This window comes from Arachis stenosperma, chromosome 7 (assembly GCF_014773155.1).
Source record: "Arachis stenosperma cultivar V10309 chromosome 7, arast.V10309.gnm1.PFL2, whole genome shotgun sequence".
Taxonomy (NCBI): domain Eukaryota; kingdom Viridiplantae; phylum Streptophyta; class Magnoliopsida; order Fabales; family Fabaceae; genus Arachis; species Arachis stenosperma.
Window position 1 is genome coordinate 32,551,601 of NC_080383.1, and position 13,011 is coordinate 32,564,611.

Below are 13,011 nucleotides of genomic sequence, written 5' to 3' on the forward strand. Positions count from 1 at the left end.
TCTACTTCTGTCTTCTACTTTTCTTTTCCTCTGACACCTCAAGGAATCTCTATAACTGTGACATAGAGGATTCCATATTTTCTTGTTCACTTCTCTTTCATATGAGCAGGAACAAAGACAAAGGCATTCTTGTTGAAGCTGACCCTGAACCTGAAAGGACCTTGAAGCGAAAGCTAAGAGAAGCTAAGGCACAACTCTCTGCTGAGGACCTGACCGAATTCTTCAAAGGAGAAGAACCCATGGCAGCCGAAAATAACAACAATGCCAACAATGCAAGGAAGGTGCTGGGTGACTTTAATGCACCTACTCCCGACTTCTATGGGAGAAGCATCTCTATCCCTGCCATTGGAGCAAACAACTTTGAGCTTAAGCCTCAATTAGTTTCTCTAATGCAACAGAATTGCAAGTTCCATGGACTTCCATTGGAAGATCCTCATCAGTTCTTAGCTGAATTCTTGCAAATCTGTGACACAGTCAAGACTAATGGGGTAGACCCTGAGGTCTATAGACTGATGCTATTCCCTTTTGCTGTAAGAGACAGAGCTAGGATATGGTTGGACTCCCAACCTAAAGAAAGCCTGGACTCTTAGGAAAAGCTAATCAATGCCTTCTTGGCAAAGTTCTTTCCACCTCAAAAATTGAGTAAGCTTATAGTGGAAGTCCAAACCTTCGGACAGAAGGATGGAGAATCCCTCTATGAAGCTTGGGAAAGATACAAACAATTAATCAGAAAATGTCCTTCTGACATGCTTTCTGAATGGAGCATCATAGGTATTTTCTATGATGGTCTCTCTGAACTATCCAAGATGTCTTTGGATGGCTCTGCTGGAGGATCTCTTCATCTGAAGAAGACGCCTACAGAGGCTCATGAACTAATTGAAATGGTTGCAAATAACCAATTCATGTATACTTCTGAAAGGAATCCTGTGAACAATGGGACTAATCAGAAGAAAGGAGTTCTTGAGATTGACACTCTGAATGCCATATTGGCTCAGAATAAAATATTGACTCAACAAGTCAATTTAATTTCTCAAAGTCTGTCTGGAATGCAAAATGCACCAAGCAGTACTAAGGATGCTTCATCCATGGAAGAAGCCTATGATCCTGAGAACCCTTCAATGGAAGAGGTGAATTACCTAGGAGAACCCTATGGAAACACCTATAATTCTTCATGGAGAAATCACCCAAATTTCTCATGGAAGAATCAAGAGAAACCTCAACAAGGTTTCAATAACAATAATGGTGGAAGAAACAGGTTTAGCAATGGCAAGCCTTTTCCATCATCTTCTCAGCAACAGACAGAGAATGCTAAACAGAACCCCTCTGACTTAGCAACCATGGTCTCTGATCTAATCAAAACCACTCAAAGTTTCATGACTGAAACAAGGTCCTCCATTAGGAATTTGGAGGCACAAGTGGGACAGCTGAGCAAGAAAATTACTGAACTCCCTCCAAGTACTCTTCCAAGCAATACAGAAGAAAATCCAAAAGGAGAGTGCAAGGCTCTCAATATGGAGAGGAAGGGGAGGAAGTGAATGCCACTGAGGAAGGCCTCAATGGGCGTGCACTAGCCTCCAATGAGTTCCCCAATGAGGAACCATGGGAATCTGAGGCTCAAAATGAGACCATAGAGATTCCATTGGACTTACTTCTGCCTTTCATGAGCTCTGATGAGTATTCTTCCTCTGAAGAGGATGAGTATGTCACTGAAGAGCAAGTTGCTAAATACCTTGGAGCAATCATGAAGCTAAATGACAAGTTATTTGGAAATGAGACTTGGGAGGATGAACCCCCTTTGCTCACCAAAGAACTGGATAACTTGTCTAGGCAGAAATTACCTCAAAAGAGACAAGATCCTGGGAAGTTTTCAATACCTTGTACCATAGGCACCATGACCTTCAAGAAGGCTCTGTGTGACTTAGGGTCAAGTGTAAACCTCATGCCTCTCTCTGTAATGGAGAAGCTAGGGATCTTTGAGGTACAAGCTGCAAGAATCTCACTAGAGATGGCAGACAACTCAAGAAAACAAGCTTATGGACTTGTAGAGAATGTTTTGGTTAGAATTGAAGACCATTACATCCCTACTGATTTCATAGTCCTAGAGACTGGGAAGTGCATAGATGAATCTATCATCCTTGGCAGACCCTTCCTAGCCACAGCAAAGGCTGTGATTGATGTTGATGGAGGTGAACTGATCATTCAAGTGAATGAAGAATCCTTTGTGTTTAAGGCTCAAGGATATCCCCCTGTCACCATGGAGAAGAAGCATGAAGAGCTTCTCTCAATTCAGAGACAAACAGAGCCCCCACAGTCAAACTCTAAGTTTGGTGTTGGGAGGCCACAACCAAACTCTAAGTTTGGTGTTGAACCCCCACATTCAAACTCTAAGTTTGGTGTTGGGAGGTTCCAACATTGTTCTGAGTATCTATGAGGCTCCATGAGAGCCCTCTGTCAAGCTACTGACATTAAAGAAGCGCTTGTTGGGAGGCAACCCAATGTTATATTTTATCTATTTCTCTTTGTTATTTTATGTTTTTTTTGAAGGTTGATGATCATAAGAAGTCACAAAATCCATTGAAAAAGCAAAAACAGAACGAAAAACAGGAAGAAAAACAGCACACCCTGGAGGAAGATGTTGCTGGCGTTCAAACGCCAGTAAGCCTAGCAGTTGGGCGTTTAACGCCCAGTCTGGCACCATTCTGGGCGTTTAACGCCAGAAAGGGGCACCAGACTGGCGTTAAACGCCAGAAAAGGGCAAGAACCTGGCGTTAAACGCCAGAAATGGGCACCAGCCCGGCGTTTAACGCCAGAATTAGCTCAAAACGTGATTTTGAGCAACATTTGGTGCAGGGATGACTTTTCCTTGACACCTTAGGATCTGTGAACCCCACAGGATCCCCACCAACCCCACCACTCTCTCTTTCTTCTTCACTCATTCACCAGTCACCTTAATACCTCTTCCCCATAAACCCTTCTTCACTCCTTCATTTTCACACAAACTAAACACCACTTCTCCCCCTCTTTTGGCCGAACCACAAAGCCATCTCTCTCTCCTCCATTTCTTCTTCTTCTACTCTCTTCTTTCTTCTTTTGCTCGAGGACGAGCAAACCTTCTAAGTTTGGTGTGGTAAAAGCATTGCTTTTTGTTTTTCCATAACCATTTATGGCATCCAAAGCCGGTTCAACTGAGAAGGCATGACCTCAAGCCCATCACTAAGAAGAAGATGGAGCAAACAAGAGACCCCTCTCATCATGAGATCCCTGAGATACCTCAAGGGATGCACTTTCCTCCACAAGACTATGGGGAGCAACTAAACACCTCCCTAGGAGAATTGAGTTCCAACATGGGACAACTAAGGGTGGAGCACCAATAACATGCCATCCTCCTCCATGAAATTAGAGAAGATCAAAGAATCATGAGAGATGAGCAACAAAGACAAGGAAGAGACATTGAGGAGCTCAAGCACTCCATAAGACCTTCAAGAGGAAGAACAAGCCGCCATCACTGAGGTGGACCCGTTCTTTAATCTCCTTGTTCTTTATTTTTCTGTTTTTCAAAATTTTTTATGCTTATGTTTATCTATGTTTGTGTCTTATGATCATTAGTGTCTTAGTGTCTATGCCTTAAAGCTATGAATATGAATCCATCACCTTTCTTAAAAGAAAACTGTTTTTATCACAAAAGAACAAGAAGTACAGGATTTCAAATTCATCTTTAAAACTAGCTTAATTAGTTTGATGTGGTGACAATACTTTTTGTTTTCTGAATGTATGCTTAAACAGTGCATATGTCTTTTGAAATTGTGGTTCATGAATGTTAAAATTGTTGGCTCTTGAAAGAATGATGAAAAAGGAGACGTGTTACTGAGGATCTGAAAAATCATAAAAATGATTCTTGAAGCAAGAAAAAGCAGTGAATTCAAAAAAAAAAAAGGGAGAAAGAGAAAAAGAAAGAAAAAGCAAGAAATAAAGTTGTGATCCAAGGCAAAAAGAGTGTGCTTAAGAACCCTGGACACCTCTAATTGGGGACTCTAGCAAAGCTGAGTCACAATCTGAAAAGGTTCACCCAATTAAGTGTCTGTGGCATGTATGTATCCGGTGGTAATACTGGAAGACAAAGTGCTTTGGGCCACGGCCAAGACTCATAAAGTAGCTGTGTTCAAGAATCATCATACTTAACTAGGAGAATCAATAACACTATCTGGATTCTGAGTTCCTAAAGAAGCCAATCATTCTGAATTTCAAAGGATAAAGTGAGATGCCAAAACTGTTCGGAGGCAAAAAGCTACTAGTCCCGCTCATCTAATTTGGAGCTTAGTTTCATTGGTAATTTGGAGTTTATAGTATATTCTCTTCTTTTTATCTTATTTGATTTTCAGTTGCTTGGGGACAAGCAACAATTTAAGTTTGGTGTTGTGATGAGCGGATAATTTATACGCTTTTTGGCATTGTTTTTAGTATGTTTTTAGTATGATCTAGTTAGTTTTTATTATATTTTTATTAGTTTTTAGTTAAAATTCACTTTTCTGGACTTTACTATGAGTTTGTGTGTTTTTCTGTGATTTCAGGTATTTTCTGGCTGAAATTGAGGGACCTGAGCAAAAATCTGATTCAGAGACTAAAAAGGACTGCAGATGCTGTTGGATTCTGACCTCCCTGCACTCGAAGTGGATTTTCTGGAGCTACAGAAGCCCAATTGGCGCGCTCTCAATGGCGTTGAAAAGTAGACATCCTGGGCTTTCCAGCAATATATGATAGTCCATACTTTGCCCAAGATTTGATGGCCCAAACCGGCGTTCAAAGTCACCTCAAGAAATCCCAGCGTTAAACGCCGGAACTGGCACCTAAATGGGAGTTAAACGCCCAAACTGGCATAAAAGCTGGCGTTTAACTCCAAGACAAGTCTCTACACGAAAATGCTTCATTGCTCAGCCCAAGCACACACCAAGTGGGCCCGAAAGTGGATTTTTATGTCATTTACTCATCTTTGTACACCTTAGGCTACTAGTTTTCTATAAGTAGGACCTTTTGCTATTGTATTTGACATCTGGGTAGCTATCTTCGTTTTATGCTATCTTAGATCATTGGGAGGCTGGCCTCACGGCCATGCCTAGACCTTGTTCTTATGTATTTTCAACGGTGGAGTTTCTACACACCATAGATTAAGGTGTGGAGCTCTGCTGTACCTCGAGTATTAATGCAATTACTATTGTTCTTCTATTCAATTCCGCTTGTTCTTTGTCCAAGATATCACTTGTTCTTCAACTTGATGAAGGTGATGATTGACACTCATCATCTTTCTTACCTATGAACAAGGTGACTGACAACCATTCTTGTTCTACAAGCATCTGAGGCTTAGTGAATATCTCTTGGATTCTTTAATCGGAATCTTCGTGGTATAGGCAAGAACTGATGGCGGCATTCAAGAGAATCCGGAAGGTCTAACCTTGTCTGTGGTATTCTGAGTAGGATTCAATGATTGAATGACTGTGACGTGCTTCAAACTCCTAACCTGCTGGGCGTTAGTGACAGACGCAAAAGAGGGATTCTATTCCAGTAGGAGCGGGAACCGACCGGTGATTGGCCGTACTGTGACAGAGTGCGTGAGCATTAGCTTTCACTGCGAGGATGGGAGGTAGCTGCTGACAACAGTGAAACCCTACACGAGCTTGCCATGGAAAGGAGTAAGAAGAATTGGATGAAGGCAGTAGGAAAGCAGAGAGACGGAAGGGAAGGCACCTTCATACGCTTGTCTGAAGCTCTTACACCAATGATATACATAAGTATCTCTATCTTTATCTTTATGCTTTATTCGTTTATCACTATACCCATTTGAGTCTGCCTAACTGAGATTTACAAGGTGACCATAGCTTGCTTCATACCACCAATCTCCGTGGGATCGACCCTTACTCGCGTAAGGTTTATTACTTGGACGACCCAGTGCACTTGCTGGTTAGTTGTGCGAAGTTGTGTTTATGCCATGGTATTGAGCACCAAGTCTTTGGAGCCATTACTAGGGATTGTTTATGTTTTGAAAAGTATTGATCACAATTTCGTGCACCAGTGAGCAACATAAATTGAAGTTTGAAAGATCTATATTGATAGAAGAAAGCGCATAGTTGACTTAATTCGTTCTAATATATGGGAATCACTAAAATTATCACTCAAGGTAAAGTATTTTGTCTCTTTCACATATGATTGCTCAAGAAAATTATGGATATTCCCTATAAAAAAGAAGTCATGTATTTTATAGCATTTTACCACACATTGCTTAAGTCATAAATCAAAGATGATTAGATATTACGACAGCTAAAAGAAATATATATATATATATATATATATATATATATATATATATATATAGAGAGAGAGAGAGAGAGAGAGAGAATAATTAGGAGCCCTTGAAGAAATTAAAACATTGAATGACCGATACTCACACATGGAAATCGTTAATATGAGTGAACGTCGTATACCAAAGCAGAATGTATATATATACATAGGTTTCAAAATAAGATACATAATAATCACTAGTCTCGACCTGCGAAGACAAGGTCGACTAGAAAATATTACAAAACCAGAAGTATAAAATACAATCCTGTTTCTCCAAAATAAAACCTCTAAGAGGGATGTACAATAATATTTTTAAAAATGGAGAATAAAACTATGTGTAAATAGCATGGTTCTGAAAACCGGACCGGATCGGTCGGTTCAACCGGAAAAATTGGGAACCGGTTACCTAGCCGGTCCGGGTAACCTCCAAAACCGAATGGCAAAGAACCGGGGAAAAAACCGGTCGAACCGGCGAACCGGAAGAACCGTCCGTTTTTTTGCAGTTCAATGGTTTGGAAATTCAGAAGCCAAACGACGTCGTTTTGGCTATTTTTTTTTTTTAAAAAAAAAAAGGGAACGCGTTAACCACTAACCTTAACTAACCTAACCCTAATCAATCAGCCACCCACCAAACCCCCGAAGCTCCCAGCCTCCTCCCCTTTCTTCCCCCCTCATCCACCAAGGCCACCATTGCCACCGCCCACCAAGCTCCAGATTCCAGCAGCGCTCCTCACTCGCCAAGAACTAAGAAGCCAAGAGGTAAGAACACTCCCACTCCCCATCGAAGAACAACCTCCTTGAATCCAAACCGACACCAGCGCTAGGGCCACTCACCGTCGCGCGGGCCAGTCACCATCGCGGGCACTCACCATCGCGGGCACTCTCCGTCGCGGGTCAGTCACCGTCGCGGGCCACTCACTGTCACTACTCACTCACGTCGTGGGTCACTCACGTCGCGGGTAAGTTCTGGGTTTCTACTTTCTGGCATTGTTTTCAACTTTTCATTTTTGGTTCTGGCTTTGTGTTCCTCACTTCCTCAGACTTCAGTTCTTCTGTTCTTCTTGTTTTTTTAATTTTTTTAATTTTTTTATTTTGTTTTTTATATGATTAATCAAATGTGAATAAATTTGTTGCAGCTTGAATTTGAATACTTGAATTCTGCTCTGTTCAATAATGAATACTTGAATAATTTTGTTTTTCATTTTTTGATTTCTTCAATTCTGCTCTGTTGAATACTTGAATGCCATATGATGAAATATATTGGTCTGAATTCTGGGTTTTTTAATTCTGCAATGTTCAAAAATTTGAATCTGTTCAATTCTGGGTTCTTCAATTCTGGATTTTTCAATTCTGGGTTCTTCAATTCTGGGTTTTTCAATTCTGGGTTTTTCAATCTCCATTAGTTCAATTCTCTAATGTTCAATTCTGCTCTGTTGAATACTTGAATGCCATATGAATTCTATGAACTATGAATTATGAATTGATATATTGGTCTGGATTCTGGGTTTTTCAATTCTGCAATGTTCAATTTTTTTATTTCTTCAATTCTGCTCTCTTGAATACTTGAATGCCATATGAATTCTATGAACTATGATTATGTATTGAATTTTTTTTAATTTCACTCTATATTTAACTAAACCGGTTCAACCACGGTTGAACCATTGAACCATTGAACTAGTTACTTGACCGGTTCGATGACCGGTTCAGTTTTCGCAACCTTGGTAAATAGATCTCAACAAAAGATAAGTCTTCTTTGCTTGCCACAAGGAATTCCTACACACTCAACAAGAAGCGTCACGACCTGTATATGAAAATCAACAAATTTCACAACGGGTGAGAACCTGAAAGTTCCCAGTAAGGTAATAATTCTAAACAAAGACTATATAAAACTACATGAACCTTCTAAGTAATTCTAGTCTCTAAACACACAAATTCAAGCCTAGGATTCTCTCTAATCCGTTTAGGAAAAAGTATATTATAGCTACTTTAAGTTTGATATAACTCACTTAATCCTCTTACTTGTCACTTTGGCTGTTTTTGGTTCAAGTGTAGTTTGAGACATATACACAAATACATAGACATTAAAGACATAAACATAATGATACATGTATTTTTTTTAATTTGTTTGATAAGTAAGCACAAGACACAACAATAAATTAACTCTTCAGAAAATGTTAACATTGTCCTTACCACAAAATATCACCACCACCATCACCATTTTTTCTCTATCATTGTTTAAACAATCATCTCCACTTTTTTACTACCATTAACAACTCTTGAACTAATAAAAAAATTAATCAAATAAAATAACCCAAGATATTTAACAAATGGTCCTAATCAGTCTCCAATAAAATATAATTTATTTTTAAAAATGCAAAGAACAGTCCATCAACAAATAGTCCTAACCATTTGCCTCCAACAACACCAAAGTATTCCTTCTGTCTTCGGTTTAAAGATCTACCAGCAAGGCCAGTAGCCATTGTTGTAACCATGATTTCAAAAATGATGAAAACGATGAAACTCTTGAACAAGAGAGACAAAGGTGGAAGCAAATTGAGAAAAGGAGAAGAAGAATAGCAGATCTAGAAGTTAATGACATTAAAGACGATGATAGATGCAATATGGAGCAGTAATAATGACGGATTTGGGCATAAACAAAGGTAAATATAACAAGAAGTAGAAGAGGCAGAGAAATAGGTGAAGAAGAAGAAAAATAAAAAAAAAAGAGATTAGGGAAATAGACAAAGATGAAAAAGAGGAAGAGAAAAATGTGTAGCTATTCTGGAAAAGAAATAGACCATGATGAAGAAAAAGCGAAAGATGGAAGTGAGGATATAGAAGAGTTCAGATTCACTGAGAAAGATGAAGTGGAAGGAGATAAAGTAGGAAGGAGGGTAATGTTAGGAATTTTATAAAATTAGTAAGGATAAAATTGTCCAAAAAATGATATAATTTGTGTCCACCTTTAAAAATCAGTGTCTGACCATTGGAAGAGACACAAAATACACGTATTCCATGTATTCTTGTGTGTAACCGTGTCTTTCACTTTTTTGTGTCTCATACAACAAACAGGTGACGTGTGTCAATGTATCTATATCTTTGATAGACATGGACAGTAACCAAACGGGCCATTTATTAACGAAATTCTTAATGTGATACCAATTCTCTCACAGTTATAGACTAATAACTTTAAATCAAACAACTTACTCATTAGCATTAAACCAACGCCACCATAATATCTTTTCCATCCGTTAATCATCTCAATCTTTAACATTTATCAACTCGACAAACTTGGCCACGATTCAAATTCATAAATCTCGTCTCATCATCCATCTCGTATTCCATCTCGTATTTCTAGTGTCAAATTCTCAATAGAATCAAACACAATCAAAACATCCAAGTTAATTAAAACAGAATGCAATTAGTTCAAGTAGTACAAGTAGCAGATAGATGAACAAGTAGGCAAACCAAACAATTATGCACATCCAAGCAATTACAAACAAATGCACACGATACATGCTGCTCTTACTGGCCATGAGCTCATATGTCGGTTAAACTAGCATAACCCGACATATCCAGTAGCTAACCAAGACGTTGTCTTTCGATTGTGCATCCCAAGAGGAAAATATCTGAACTTATCACAAGCCGGTCTCAGAGGAAGAGTGCCCTGTCACCTTATAATAAGAGAGAACGTGAGCAAAACAACCCACCACATCCCTAAAAGGAGCATTCCAAGCTTATGACAAGCTGGATTTAGAGGGAGAGTGCCCTATCACTTGTCTCAAAGGGAGAGTGTCCTGTCACTTGTCTCAGAGGAAGAGTACCTTGTCACTTTTCCCACGTCATACTGTAACCATGAGCAAACGAAATGAGACCTCTGTCCTTATCGGGTGCAGGCGCCAAACTAAATACGCAAGCGAGACAAAACCCACAACCTTGCCACACAAGCGGGACAAACCTCCATCTTTGTCGAGACCACAATCAGCTATTATCATTAACTTTAATCAATTTTACAAGTTATTAGATTCATTAACCCAAATTCTTTTTTAATTAATCAATTATATTTTCTTGTGAACGGAATAACACCACAATCCTCACTGTCGACGGGACGAAACTACCATCTCCACTTAATTCGGAGCAAGTAGGACAGAGCCACAATTTTTGCATCTTATCTAGGTAGGAGTTTAAAATCTTAATTCGGAATAAGTAGCACAAATTACAATCCTTACATCTTATTTAGGTGCCTCAAATCCTAATCCAAAATAAGTAGAACAAACCATAATCATTACATCTTATACAGATAATTAATCAATAATAATTAACTTTAATCAATTTCATAATTTATTAGATGAAAAGGTTCAAGTTGATATTTTATTTTTTGATAAAAAAATTAATATTTTATCAGCTTGTCATATAATTTAATAAATTTAATAAAATTATATTTTATTTATTTTTATTATTATTTTTAGCAAACTATATATAAGTAACTAAGATATTTATTATTAGATGTCAAGTATGTATAAAAATGAGTGAGTGAAAATAAAAAGAAAATTAATATGATTACTCATATGTATAATCTTTTAAAATAAATTTTCATCATATAAAAGAGAATGAATTTATTTATATATTTTGGGATATTATAATCTGTACTACAAGATCTGGACCAATAACAACTATAAAGTGTACCAAGTTTAAAGCTATGACTAAAAATAAAAGTAAAACACTTAAATAAATCAATGAGCCACCAATATTACTTAATAGTTCTAAAATAAAAAATATTACGTAGATGTGTTAATGTATATATCTATATAAATCGAATTGATTTAATTCGAATTATAAATTTTGGTACTAAATCGAATCAATTTGATTCGAATTAGTAGAGTTATTGGTAAATCAAAGTTATTTGATTCGAATTACTAATGATTGATTTTCATAATATAGCCCATGAGTAATAAATCGAATCAACTAGATTCGATTTATATAAATCGAATCTAGTTGATTCGATTTACTATTGAACAACCCATATATAGTAAATCGAATCAGTTTAATTCGATTTAGTACTGATACAGATTATTGACATTTGTTACTTTAAAGTTAATATATCAATAAGAAAATATCCCCATTTGGATTCAAATAAAATATCAAAAAAATCAAAACGAATATGAATAGAAATATAATTTTTGTGTTTTAGTTCAAATTCCAGAAAATCTATATTTTTATAAACTTATAAATTTAAAACGGAAAAATAAACGATTTCTAAAAATTCACTAAAAATCATTATTTGACTCATTAGCATCTAAAGAATCATTACCGAGATTTTTTATGTTGAAAAAGTTAATATAAAATATAGCTCTCTAAAGTGGCATAGGGGTTAAAACTTAAATTTTTTTTAGAATCAGAAATAACAAATAGTTATACAATATAAAAAGACTAACTACATTTATACAATATGTAATTTAAAACTTTAAATATATTATTTTTCAAAGTTTAAATATATTTATACAATATGTAAATTTGAAACTTTAAATTTAAAGTTTCTCAAAGTTTCTCAAAATTAATTGAAAGTTTCAAATTACATATTGTATAAATATATTTAAACCTTGAGAAATGGTACATTTAAAGTTTTAAATTACATATTGTATAAATATAGTTGTCTCGGTAATAATTCTTTAGATACTAATGAGCCAAAGAATGATTTTTAGTGAATTTTTAGAAATTGTTTATTGTTTCGTTTTAAATTTATAAGTTTATAAAAATTTAGATTTTTTGGAATTTGAACTAAAACACAAAAATTGGATTCCTATTCTTATTCGTTTTGATTTTTTTAATATTTTATTTGAATCCAAATGGGAGTATTTTCTTATTGATATTTATGTTTTAAAGTTAATAAAAGTAGTAAATGTCAATAATCTTTATCAATACTAATCGAATTAAGCTTATTCAATTTACTATATATGGATTGTTCAATGGTAAATCGAATCTAGTTTATTCGATTTACTACTCATTGACTATATTTCGAATATCAATCCTTGATAATTCGAATCAAATAACTTCGATTTAGTACCAGAATGTGTAATTCGAATTAAACCAATTCGATTTACATAAATATATGCATTAGGACATTTATGTAACGTTTTTTATTTTGGAACTATTGAGTAATATTAGTAGCTCCTTAGTTTATTTATTTAGGTGTTTTATCCTAAAAATAATATATGAAACCTATGAAAAAGAAACGGATTTGTGTTAAGAATTAAGATGTATTTTGACTAGAAAAGAAATTAAATATTGTAATATTTGTCTCTTAATTATATTATTATTTTTATTATTATTTAAATTATTTAGTTTAATTTTATCTATTTTTTATGTACAAATTTTAATTGCGTTATTCGGTGTGCATAATCTAACAATCTCTATATTCTCTTAGCCACTTTGTTTCATTTCCAATATATAAGGGAAAAAAACTTAAGAAAAAAACCTCTACAGAAAAGATAAGTTTGAGAATAGAATTCTTGAAAGGGATAGATGCGCTTAAATAGAACTCAATACTGTGATAGATTAGTCCTTAACCTGCTAAGTTGAGAGATATCATGAAAAACTAAAAAAAGATTCGATATTCTCTAAAAGAGAGACTATGATTGATTTGGCGAGGAGTTTGAAAAACATTTATAAAATTGAGCACAT

The 13,011-nt window shown here is 35.9% G+C and overlaps 1 non-coding gene across 1 annotated transcript; it reads right to left on the reverse strand.

Moving 5' to 3' along the window:
* Positions 1-644: 644 nt before the first annotated feature.
* Positions 645-752, reverse strand: LOC130942418 (small nucleolar RNA R71). Its single transcript, XR_009070988.1, has one exon. It is a non-coding gene; the product is annotated as a small nucleolar RNA R71 (small nucleolar RNA).
* Positions 753-13,011: the final 12,259 nt, after the last annotated feature.